Source organism: Ambystoma mexicanum, chromosome 6q, assembly GCF_040938575.1.
Source record: "Ambystoma mexicanum isolate Mex_15411 chromosome 6q, UKY_AmexF1_1, whole genome shotgun sequence".
Taxonomy (NCBI): domain Eukaryota; kingdom Metazoa; phylum Chordata; class Amphibia; order Caudata; family Ambystomatidae; genus Ambystoma; species Ambystoma mexicanum.
In genome coordinates this window covers 1,154,151,749-1,154,164,967 of record NC_090937.1, presented here as the reverse complement: position 1 = coordinate 1,154,164,967, position 13,219 = coordinate 1,154,151,749, and the positions used below count along the sequence as shown (strand labels likewise).

The window sequence follows — 13,219 nt, the reverse complement described above, 5'->3', positions numbered from 1 at the left end:
CGTAGCCCTCCGTAAAAACGGTTGTCCGTTTCTCCTCGGGCCAGTTTGTTTCGGCTACCAGGCAGTCGAAGGATGACACTTAAGCTAAAAGATCCTGATTCCCTTGTTGCAAAAATAACAACTCGTCGTCCAAGGCCTGCCCTTGTGTGCTACGGGCAAAAAGCTTTTCCAATTCACGTTGAAAGCCCGCAAAATTTCGGAGCAGGGGGTCATCCTGGTTGACTAACGGTACAGACCACTCCGCAGCATGTCCCCCCAAATATGACAAAACAAAGGCTACCTTGGACTGGTCTGAGGGAAATAACCCCGGTTTACACAGAGTGTAGATGGCACTGGTTCATAAATGTGCTGAATTTTTTGGGCTCCCCAGAGAACCTTTCTGTGGGCGCCAGAGGTATATTGCCAGGAAGGACTACTTGTACTGGAGCTGCTATGGGCTGGGATGGTGCTATGGTTGGTGGGGCCATGGCTCCCCCTGGTAATGGGGCCATACCCGCTTGAGTCTGAAGCAATTGGCGAGCTATCTCATCTGTCTTATCTCGGTTCACTGCCAACTCACACCTCAAGGCGTTTGTCTCCGAACGAGCTGCGTGTACCTCTGCCCTCAGCTCCCCCAATAACTGTGAAAGTTGGTTTACTTCCGAGGTCTCCATTGCTCAGGCGGAGGTGTTTTAAGGTAGACTTAGTGTTCTGTCACGCTCACCTGAAAACTCTGCAGGAGTGATGGATTCTCTCAACCTCTGCTCTCCTAACCTCTGAATTCTGTTCTATCTCCTTCTCCTGGGGTTCTTCCTGCAAGGATAGGTAAAGGACGGGTTAAGTACTGTGCCTGGCCCAGATAACAACCCACCTCCCAACTCCCGGAGAGAGCGCGGTGCTAGGAGCTCACCTCTTAATTTGGTAAGACGTGCTCTCCGTCCTGGCTCTGCAGGGGCACTACGGTGTGGGGCCGGATGGCTGTTTTGCCGTATGGAAGCTGTCGTCCCACTTGTGCGGTTTGCCGCGGGAGAAAACACGAGACCGCCTCCTTGAGTCCTTGGAAAGTTCTGGTGGTCCGAATAAGTTTGGGGACAGTTAATTCGCTGGCCCTTATATGGTGGGTGTGAGAGTTCAATGCCCAAGTGTCCTCTGAGGCCCAGTTACTTCACTAGGCACAGGTAAGGAGAAAAGTTTGTCCTTTGGGTACTTGAAACCCGAATTGTCTCTAGAGACTAATCGGCCTTTCTCTTGTCTTTTTCCTAACAGGTTTTGTCCAGAAATACCTCGGCAGATGGGAAATCCTCCGAGCTGCTGAGGCCGCGTGATGAAGATGTAGCTGAATAGACAGACGGACCCGCCCAAAAACAGGTGAGTAGAGAAATGAAGTTCGCTAATGCTTTCTGTTTTCTTTCTTGCAGATGCGGAGCTCGAAGACACGAGGATGCCATCCGGCCGGGGATCGGGTCTGCAGAAGCTGTGGAATTGTTCTGGAGACTGAACAAGTAAGCGCGTGCTCACTGCCACAGAGAAAACACACGAAGCAAGTCCCTGCTCTTTGAGCGTGGCTTTTATAGAGAGCCTCGCCCAAAGACTAGAGCGTTGCATAAAGTCCAGGCACAAAAGGAATCCATTGAAATGGAACAGGAAGTCCCTTACTATTCAATTGGAGGAATGCGGTTCCTAATGGAGACATGGAAATCAACCTGTCCTTGCCCTCCAAGCTCTTACCCATAATGCTCCCGACTTATTTCCCCTCGTGCTATCATGAACTGGGTATGAAATAGACTGAACAGTTCGACCTAACCTAGCACCCATGACACCAGGTGACCATATAGAGGCTCAAAGGGGCTGAAGCCCACCCCTTCGTGAGGGACTTCTCTTTAAGCAAAGAGAAGGCATGGCAGTAGATGGTCCCATTTTCTTTTAAGGGGTTCTTCTAAAGCACCTATAATGCTCTTCATAGGTCTGTTAAACCTCTCCACCAAGCCATTGGTTTGAGGATGGTAGGCTGTTGAGAATGTGTTGGTCACTCCATAGTTTTTCCACATGGCTTGGAGGTAGTGGGACTTAAAGTGGTATCCCTTGTCAGAGATAACCTCCTTAGGAAAACCTTACTATGGTAAAAATACCAAGTAGGGCTTTAGCCACTGCCTGAGCAGTAACAGTCCTCATAGGTATGGCCTCAGGATACCTGGTAGCATGATCTACCACAACCAATATAAATCGGTTGCCTGCAGAGGTTGCAGGGTCTAAGGGACCAATAATGTTGATTCCTACCACTGGGAGAGGCTCCAAAGATGCCACATTCTTGGCTCCACTCTTTCCAAATGTCTGACAAGTGTGACAGCTTTTACAGAATGTATCTACATCAGACCCCATCTTAGGCCAATAGAAATAAAGAGAAATTATTTCCTTTGTCTTCTGAAAGCTTAAGTGACCAGCTAAAGGCATCTCATGGGCTAACTGTAGAAACTGAGGTCTCACCTCCTAGGGCACTACACGTCTTCTGTAGTCTCCTGGGGTAGCTACAGTAGGTTCACTGTAGAGGAGGCCATCCTCCCAGTACAATCTGTGCTTCCCTGGCTCTTGCCTTTCCAGCTGGGAAGCTGCCTGTTGGCAAAGTCCTTCAAAAGTAGGACACGCTCTTTGACCTCTGCTGAAGTCTGCCCTTCAGGGGCCACCTTTTGCAAGCAAAGACTGCAGTTCAGGATGTTCATTAGGATCCAGATCTCCAACAGGGGGATGGTCTTCTTCCAGCTCTTTGTCATCAGTAGCTGATTCACCATCCTATGGTTGATACTCACACTCCGCCTCAGCTGATGGAGGAGTCACAGGTGTGACTTTGGACTGTCCTCTCGGGATGTCCTGGTTTGATGCACAGGAGTGCTGTCTTTCTGGTTTCCTGAGATCATGGGTTTCCCCTTTGTGTCTTTCTTCTTGGCAATAGAAGTTGGCTTTTCCTGTGGACTGGGTGTTATAGGTTCTTCTGTAACAACCCACCGAGAGTCATTTAAAGTGAGCTCTCTGGCCTTCGTAGTCTGCTCCTGCTTCCTTTTACTGGGAGGCCTGGGGGTGCTTGATACAACTCTGTGAGTTTTTAAGTCATTCACTAGCAGGACTCTCCCAGGCACCTCACTTTGTACACTGACAGGTATTCTTAGTCATATTGTTGCACTGGATGAGAGCTGGTAGTATTGGAACCATCTGGATAGGGCATCCAGCCTGCTTAGTGGGGCCTTTGGGTGCATTAGCAACATACTCAGGTTTGGAAAAGGTGTCATCCACCACTGTAATGCTGGCCCCAGTGTCTCTAATGGGAGGGGTCTCCTGACCATTCACAAGTTCACTGTCCTTGTAGTATTTTTTTGTGTTATCTGGTATAGTTATACACATCTACATTCTGCTGTTCCCACAGACCCAGGGACAATAAAACACTGGGACGGACTCCAATGAGGTCTTCAGCCAGTAGTTGAAGGTTTCCACTTGCCAAATGTACTTCTCCCTCGGAGATGAAGGCTAAGGAGGCAGTGTGGGCCCCTGAAGGTTTACCCTTACATCTGGGTTCCCCTTTCACATGGTCAGTTGACCCACAAGCATAACATTTTCCAAATGTGTTGATGAATGGGGGCTTCTGCTGACTTCCCTCTGGTTTGGTACCAGAGGTTTCACTAGACTGACCTGGTTTCCCAAATGGATTTCCCTTATTATGTTTGTTGCCCTCTTTTGGATGGGAGGTTTTAGAATTCGTTGTCATCTTTCTTGTGCTGCTTCCCCTCATGCTTTTTGTCAGTGGCCCCAGAATCCTTGAGTTGCCCTGTTGGCAACCCACAAGTCGGCACCTTTCGCTAGTTTCTTGGGATCAATCTCTTTTGAGTCAGCCAAGTGCTGCCTTAGCTCAGGAGAGCAGGCATCAAACATTTATTCCAACAAAAATAGATTTCCCATTCCTTCAAAAGAGTTCACTCTGTAACCCTTACCCCAACCATCTTAAGTTTTTCAAACATTCACAAACTCGGGTAGCCCAAGGGGGTACCATCAGTCTTTTTGAGGGTCCTTACCCTCTTAAGGTACTGGGAAGGAGTTTTCCCAAATCTAGCTATCAAAGCTAGTTTCACATTTTCATACTCCAATCTTTCAAGTTCCCCCACCTCCATTACAGCATCAGTTGCAATCTCGGGGAGCCTAGAAAAAAAGCCAAGGAATCAACGAATTCCCTGTGAAAACCTGAATCCCATAGTTATATTCAAAAGCACCCAACCAATCCAAAATATCAAGCTTCACATCAGACTTGCTCCTTCTTAAGGCATGCAAGGTCTCTTTGGACTGGAAGACCTAGAAGAGACTGGGATAGAAACATTTTCAAGAGACAATTTCTTAATTTCAAGAGCATGTTGCATTTCTATTTCCCTTAGTTTGATGTCCTGATGTTTTGGTTTCAGCTTGGATCTGTAACTTTTTTTTATTCTATCTCAAGTTTCAATTTCTCAAGAGAGACACATTCTGAACTCAGTGATGGATTTTGTGGGCTCCCTGTGGATACAGGTTGAGGCAAAAGGGCCTGTCGAGGTAAAGAGGGGCTCCCTTCCTGGGACTCCTCCGACTCCTCTGACTGGTCTGACCCTTTAACAACATTAGAGTTACTCTGAATTATGTTTGTTTATTAGGTTTATATAGCACTTTAATCCAAAGCGTTTTACAATATAACAGCAAGGTACAATAGTGGGATAAGCATATAAACAATCATGATACAAACCAGTGTAACACTAGGTAGAACAGTTTCCTTAGATTGAGAAGGCGAGGGAAGTGTGAGGAGGAAGGGAGGGGGAATAGTCAGGAATGGGGAACAGTCAGGAATGGGGAACAAATTCAGTTGTCTCATTTAAATTCCAGCGGGTGTGAAAAAAAGGGGGGGAGGGAGTTCTGAAGGGGATAGGGGGTCAGGGGAGAAAATGAGAGGAGAGGTGAGAGGTAGGGGGAAGCAAGGTCATGGAGAGATTTGAAACCCAGACAGAGGAATTGAAACTTAAGTTGGGAGAGAATTATCATCCTCAATATCAGTCACCACATTTCCTGGGTTAGTAGGTGTGACAGGCCTACTATACCCAGACTTTGATTATGCAACAATCTTGCAATTAGTTAATTTTTCTTTCCTTTTACAGGGAGACTCCTGACTTTACAGATTTCTTTCAGTTGCTCTACTGTTAAAATGATCAGGGCTTCCTGGCTAAAGCTATCCATATCTGGCATTTTACAATTGCTTTTCTAGTGGAGCTTAGCCTTGTGAAGGTTTTTAGTTGAACAAAAGCAAAGCAAATTCTTAGTGTAACAACTCTACAATGTATCCTCACTGCCGACCACCAGTGTTAGGCAAGATTGTATGCAGTACCCTTTGGGTGCACTACAACAACCCTGACCTCGTGGCAATAGGAATCCAACCTTTGGTATAAGTCTGTACTACACAGGTTGGTAGCGTGTTGAGCAGCCAGGCTTATCTCAAGAGGGATCAATGTGAGCTGTAGGGGAGTTACACAGAGATTCACAGTGACAAGTGTTCACATAAACACTTGCACACAAGGTTTCTTGAATAAACAATTATTAATTTATTTATCAGTCAGTTAGAATAAGCCTTCTTCAGAAGGGAGCAATATAACAGTAACACTCAAATACACTTCAAAACACACACTTTTAGAGTTTGTCAAAGAGAAAGGTTAATATGACACTAGAGATTTCACAAATATTCTCAAAGCGGGTAAGTACTTTTGTAAACCCCCCAATGCAAGGTTAGTTAACCCTTTTCTGGAAGGAAGACCAAACACATTCACAGCGGGAGGAAGAGTCATTCAGGGAGCCAGGCTAAACCAAAGTCAATTGAGCAAAAGTCTAGGTGAAACTGAAGCACTTTTTAGAGGTACGTCAGTCTTGCACAATGTTTTAAAATGTCTTTGTAGAAAGAAGAATTCAAAGTAGGACCACAAGCTGTTTAGGCTTGTGAGGTAAAGAAGCTATCAGCAACTCTACAAAGCAACCACAAGTCTCGCCAACAGAGAAAAAGTGTAGTTACACAACAAGATGTAAGTTCTCTGACTTTACAGTACCTTTGGATTGAAGAAAAAGTGCAGCAGATGTTCCTGTGCAGCTTTGCAGATCTCACTGTTCCAGGGCCATAGTCGTGGCGACAAGAGGGAGGACATCTGGGGACTCCTGCACTGCAATGATCACCGCTCGCAACCGGCAATCTTCAAACAAGTGGCACTTCAGTGTTTCAGCTCCTTGCGACTACCGCAAATAGCAACACCGCGGTTTCTGGATGTGGAGATGGACTCTCCTTGCTTCTGGGGTCCAGCACTCTGTTGAGGTGGCTCAGGCTCGGTCAGTCTTGCTTCCTGGGAGTCCAGAGGATCTTCCTGGAGCTCTTGGCCAACTTAAAAGCAATGCACACAATCTGGTGTTCCTCTCCCTGGCGTTTCGGTTTCCAGCAGCAAGTCTGTGGAAATGCAACCAGCTCCGAGAGAATGTCCAGGTGGCTTACTTTGGAGTTGATTGGTCCCACCAACTCAAGGGGAGAAGTCGTCCTTGCAGGGGCTTCTCTGTCTATACGAAGTTCTTCTTCGGTTTCTTCATCCAGTGGACGACTGCCTTCCAAACCAAAAGCCTTGCCTTTTTTTTCAGCACTCTCCCATTCATTCTAGCCTAGCTATCAGTCATCCAGCAGGAGGGTGGCTGTCCTTGCCGGACAGTCATCCTGCCAAACACTACAGAGTGCATTTGGGTCCCCTAGGAGACTAGGCACTGGTAGTTTTGGGCACCTCCCTCACTTCCTGCCCACCCTAGACACCCTGGAGCCAGAGGTGGGCTTCACTTGTGAATCCCACCAAGGGCAAAGCAAACGAAGGGACCAAACCTGCTTTGGCGCGCAGAGTAAATCTCACGAAAGACCTTTCCTCAAAGAAATGGTGAAAAAAGACGACCGGGGCCATTTTGACAAAAATGGCACACTTGGGTGCTTTGCTGCAGCTGCGAACGCAGCCCGCGTTAAATGCACACCACGGTAGTTTAAATTAAACCACTGCCACCAGCCATTCAGTGAGGAAAGGGTAACATAAAATATGTTACATGAGAAGCTAGACAAAGGGGATACTAAGTAACCCCTCCAGCATCCTATGGTAAAATAGTGTGTGCTGGGTCTAGGAAGTTACAAATGTAAGTAAAGTCAATTTCACATACTGCTGTGGGAAACAGTAGTTTATCCCAGAGAAGGTATTTAAAGCTTTTGGAAATCTGGAAGACTTCCCTGTGTCACTGCACTGAAGGTGCTCTGTGACGCAATGTAAACGATGATGCCTATGGAGTTTGTCAGACTCCATAACCAAAAGAAACACAAGTTCAAAAATCAATCACATTTAAAATACATGAGTGGGGGGGGAAAAGGGTCTCAAGTCCTCAAAATCCTTCAAAGTTGCTGGGGGTCTTTAAGGTCGAGGGAATTAGCTCATTGCTGAGATTTCTCCCTAACACTGGTCAACCCCCAACCTACCATGTCTTTAGTTTACAATGAAGGTGTTAACCTGCTGTGAAAGTGTCTCAATGTTTCTGTTGCTCATGAGTGTTCTGTTGGTTTCATTTTGTTACTGAATTGGATGAAAGATTTTCACTGTTTTGTTCAAAGGTTCTAGTTGAGGACCATAAAAAGTGTACATTTGATTATGCATAGTGTCTAAAGACAAATAGTGTATGTATAAATGTTGTATCCATACACTGTGTTATTATGCCAGTGGAATATGGATGCCATATTCTACTTTTGGGACATCCTGACTGGGAACTACTGCATTGTTTGCCTCCCTAGGTCTTCTCGGGCCCAAAGGACACCTAGGAAGCTCATACTCTGTCTCTAAGCCTCTGCTCCAATTGGCAGTGCTTTCTCTTTGACAGTGCTCGAGTTGGGATCCTGTCAGTGAAATAGGCACACTGCTCCATCGCCCTTAGTAAGAATTTTACTTGGGAGATGATTGAGGATGGTAGAACAGTTTTTTGGTATTGTTTAGGGGGACCTCCCTGGATCTCTGTCATACGACCATCACTCTTTCTGAAGAAAGGCCCTCCACTGAAAGTTGTATTTGCAGGCGAATTAGTCTACTGAACTCTTGACAGCGACATCTCTAGCATGAAGGGTTGAGCGAGTCGTAAACTAATAAAAAACCAGTGCGGATTTGTAAAGCACAGGAATGTATTGGACAATTCATGGAGATATGCAAGTAGAAAAGAAGACCATGCTAAGATCATGTAGCAGGGTTCCAACTAGATGCAGACAATACCTTCAGCAGGGTTGAGTAGGGATATGTATACACTGTAATGGAACACACGACTTTTGGCAAAAAATGTAGCGCACAGGAAAGGCTCCAGGCTCCTAAACACTGCTCCAACTGTATCAGTCTTAACACATGGCTTGTTCTCCAACCCTTGGGAAGGAGAACACATCAGAGCAGCCTGTCATCACCTTTCCTTTTCAGTCTGGACTATGGATAAGCCCTATAGCAGAAATGATTTCTCAATGATAAACTACGTCTTGTTAGGAAAAAAATGTAATCTCCTTTAAAGCCCCTCCCAAACGTAATTGGGTGTTTTGGAGATATTTCTGGCTTCAGATTAAGTTGATAAAATCCTCTTTTGTCTACATTTCACAAAGCTGAACTTTGTCTGGTGCCTCAAGCAAATTAGATACTTGGGTATTTGGTTACAGACGGATGTGTTTATTCTCACTCGCCTAAACCTGAATGTGAGGATGGACACACTTGGAACTATGGCAGAGCGATGTTCTATCGAGCTGTCCTCATGGGGGATCGATCAACTCAGCAAAATTGTTCTTTGCCCCCAAGGTTCATTATGTCCTGTCAATGCTGCCCATCCGGTGCCTCGGAATCTGTTCAAGGAGCTCAGTACCTTAGTCCGGAAATTCAGATGGAACAACAAACGCACATGGATTGGCTTTCAGAAACTGTGGTTCCCCCAGGCAGAAGACACCTTTTGGCTTAACAGATTTTGAACGCTACCATTTGACGTTGTCTGCTAGTCACATTTAAGCATGGTTGCAGGAAGGTGACTCATTGAGAAATGAGCAAAGCGGGTCCTCTGCTGCGCTCAGCATTGGTAACCACCTCAACATACAGCAGAAGAACCAGTGTACTAATTTCCTGAGGTCCTGCTGGGCTAGACTATGTAAGCTTTGTAGCATTGACCACTTCCTGGCTTTTGGCACACACAATCTGGTTCATTCCATCAATCAGATTGAAGGGGGCTTTGGGCCAATTGGATCCAGAGCAGAATTAAGCAATTTTGTGATCTTCAGAGCAATGTCCAGTGGTTGTCTTAGTCATAACTGAAAGGGAAATATGGACCAAGTGGTTGTATCTTTATTGAATATCAGAAACTCCATGGTGCTCTGATTTCAGCAGTACTGCGAGATCAAGTAGATGACCCGGCCTGACGCATGTAGTGACTGTTTGGCAAATCATCGTTGGAACCAAGACTTCTATGAAGATGAGCAGCCATCTGGCAACCCAAAGACGACTACGGCAGCTGACCAGCATCGACTCCAGTGGTGTTGCGGTGAAGCCCTGCTCCTCTGTCCTGATCTCAAGAAGGCCTTTGGTGCTTTGATCCCTGGACTGATGGGAGCTGTCTCAAGGATCTGTGCCTGTTGAGCCGTATGGAAGTGTCACTGGACCAACTGGTGCACTGACCAGCTTTCCCCTGTGCTACCTTGCTGCAGCCATCATTCCAAGTAGAACATTGCAATTTAGCAGATATCTGGCTTGTGCCACAAGTCACCTGCTCCTGTGTTTCCAGTCATCTCACTCCAAGGGAAGCTGTGCTGGGTCTGCTCCTGTGTTCGCCGCTGATTGTCTATTGCTGCCTGACTTTGGTTACCTTTGTTGGATCTTGTCGTCTTCCTGTCCATGGGGTGTCCTGTGGCCGTCTGTCACTCAGAAATCTGCATTTCCCTTTGTTTGGATCATCAATTGTAAGCTGCCTGAAACTGATACCGAAGTACAGCGACTGACCAAAATGAAACTTTCTGAAACTAAGTATCATTTCTGTCTAGACGTCTCTTGCAGAAGAAACCAAGGCAGAAGGACAAGCCTGGAATGTAGCCTATAAAATCCAACCGTGGTATCCAGAGAACTCTAGCCAGTGGGGTAAGTCTATATACCTGTTGCTTCTCCCCTGGCCTTCCATATGGCATCTAGGGTGTAAGGTCCTGACTGTAACTCAATCTAGCCTGACCTTTGGTGGTCGAGGCCTATCCTAGTGGGTGGGATTCAGTGGAGTACTGTTAGAGGAGTTTTCCTAAAGTCCACTTGAGGTAAGACTTCATAAAACTATCCCAATGGCTTACAGGTCCCCAACTCTTAGTATCAGTCTGTACTACTCAAGGAACCTTGGTAGAGTGGCAGAGCAGTCAGGCGTATTAGAGGAAGATGTGAGCTGTAGATAAGTACACTGAACCCAGTTAGTAAAGCAGATCAAAGAAACACTTATACAATAAATGTATATTAAATGTATATGTATTATAATTACACAAGGAAGGTCTTAAAATACTTGGTTCATAAATCAATATACATATTATTACTTGTAGATACATTTCAAAGGCCACTGCTTAGTTTGTAGTTGCTTGCAGTTACAATTGTTAGAGTTTGACACTAATAACCATTCTACTGTATTATCGGTAATACCGAGCACTCGTTCACAGACCAAGATATACGGTAATTGTATTTAGTTAGCAAAATCATATAAGATCAAGTCTTTAGGAAGGAAAACAGTTGGTTAGTCAAACAGTAGCGGAGCTTAAGGTTCTATAAGCAGTTTTAGCGCAAGTTAACACTTTAAAAATTCGATCCCTAACTATATGTAAATGTCAGTGTGGTGAGGGCTCCTTGGTCTGGTGATGAAAGGCAGGACAATGAGTGGGATGTCTCCGCAGCACTATCGAGAATGGATCTCTAGCACAGATTTCTTCAGCTGCTCTGATCCATCTGAAGTTTTGGCACGTTTTCTGCAGCACCAACAAAGGACACGATTTGCCCGGTCAATCTTTGATCCTGGAGTCCTGCACTCTGGTGCGGGGTCTTGGATGAGTCGGATCGTGTCTCTGGAGGTTCACCTGGAGCTCAGCATAGACTTGGATGGATTCGGCCTTGGCAAAAGAATGCACTGCAATTGGGTCGGAGGTCTCCTGGTATTTGCGGTCTGCAGCTCTGGAAAGGCACAGCACCGCAGGAGATGGCTCAGATTGTAGTTTGGCTCAGGGCTGGTTGGTCCCCCACAGGCAAAGGGAAGGAGTCATCCTCTTTGGAGCTCCTCTGTCGCATAGATAATGGGATCCGGACAGCAGTGGTCGCTTCAGTGTTGTACAGGGTCTGCAGGCGTCTCAGTTCGTCTTCTTTGGTTACTTCAAGTTCCAGTGGTCAACTTGCCTTTCACCTCAGGAACCTCGCCCTTTATTCAATTTCAGCACACACTCTTCTGCAATCTCTCTGAGCAGTTTATAGAAAGGGACGGGTGGCTGTCCAATCAGGACAGGCAGACCCCCAATGGGAGCTGGTCCCATTCAGGCAGACAGAGCAGGGCAGTGAAAAACTCATCCCCCACATCCAGCCTTCCCAGGCACACTGGAGTCTGGTGGGGGGGCACCCAAGGGTTCTCGCCAAAGATAACACACACACAGACCTCCCCTCCCAGAATGGTGGCAGAAGGGCTAACCAAGAACAACCACGCTAGAAAGAGCTTAAAAAGAAAGCAGCCACCAAGTTAGTACCCTTTTGTGCACAACCGGGACTATGAATACAGTCTTTGGTAAAAAAAAAAAGCAACCATGTTGGTAGAACACGTCCACTGCCACCAGCCATAACTATAGGGTTGTCCATGTGACTAAAATGTCACAGGAGCAGAGAGAAGGGGGGATACTAGGTATCCCCTTGGCACTCCACAGAAGGTGGTGTGTGCCAATCACTAAAGTTTTAGGAGAGATACAAAGTGTCTCTCTATTCTTAAGAACAGTAGTATGTGAGGATAAAGAAAGAATCTCAAAGCAGAACCCAAAAGGTTCACAGCAACGCTGCCCATAAGGAGCTGTGTGCTGCAAAGGTTAAACACAGGTGCATTCAAAGACATATGGACGAAAGTAGACTCCATAGTAAAGGTAAAACACAGAGAACAGAGTTCCAAATGACAGATCCCAGAAGTATGAATGAGTGGAAAAAGGCTCCACTCATTCAGGATATAAAGAAAGAGGTCCGGAGGTCCAGCAAAAAGTGCTGGGCGGTCTCACTAGGAGAGGGGATGTGCATAACATTTATGAATCTCCCCAACAAGTACTTACTTGAACTTGTATCTAACTTTGGAACTCTTTTTAATCATAACCACTCGCACTAGTATATGCTTTGGAATTTGTCCTGTCTGTTTCTATGCATCTGACTGCGCACTTGTTTTGCACTGGTAATTGATTTGTATGCAATTCTAGGGGTGGATATCTATATATGTTTTATGATTTTGTTTCACAGTATTTACCTATGATTTTTATCTGCTTAGTGTTTAAACGAAATGACCACTCAACCCTTCCTGAGACTAAGCCTTGACCCCTCTGCTACCCCACTGTGATTGAGTTTGGCTAACCTCCGTTTTCCCTGTTCACCATAATAGGGTGGCCTCCCAACAGGGCTGATTTTGGAAATCCATCGTAACAATTGCATTTATATTTCCTCCTAAGATCAAGTAGGGGGTTTTCTAATGTATGTAGAAGTATCTGGCTAACATTTCGCTGAACCTTGTACTTAAACTTGTATGGACACTGAAATCCCTAATATTTAAAACTCCATGTGTTACATCAAAGGATGAATGGTAATGTTGGTGTTGTACTTATTTTGAAGTGTTGGTGCTAAACAAATTAATTTTAAAAATGAATGTTTGCTGACACTGGTGAAAGAGTAGCAGCTGAGCAAGAAGGGGGAAAGATAGGGAGGTGTGAATGTCGAGCACTCAAACTGGTAGAACGGATGGGCAGCTGGTCCTAATCTAGCATCAATGCTGCCAACATGTACTGCTGTACATGTGAACATTCTTTAATGGCTGTTAAAATATAGAAATAGCATTCACTGGTAGGGACTAAACATGTTCCCCAGATGCCAAATACTATAGGCTTGTTCAACATATCAAACAAAGTTTACATCTTGGTAAACATAACAGA

At 45.6% G+C, this 13,219-nt stretch overlaps 1 protein-coding gene across 1 annotated transcript in view; it reads left to right on the top strand.

The window, feature by feature from the left end:
- Positions 1-13,219, top strand: part of SLC30A9 (solute carrier family 30 member 9) — a 1,100,681-nt gene that overhangs the window by 223,852 nt on the left and 863,610 nt on the right. The gene's annotated exons all lie outside the window — the stretch shown is intronic.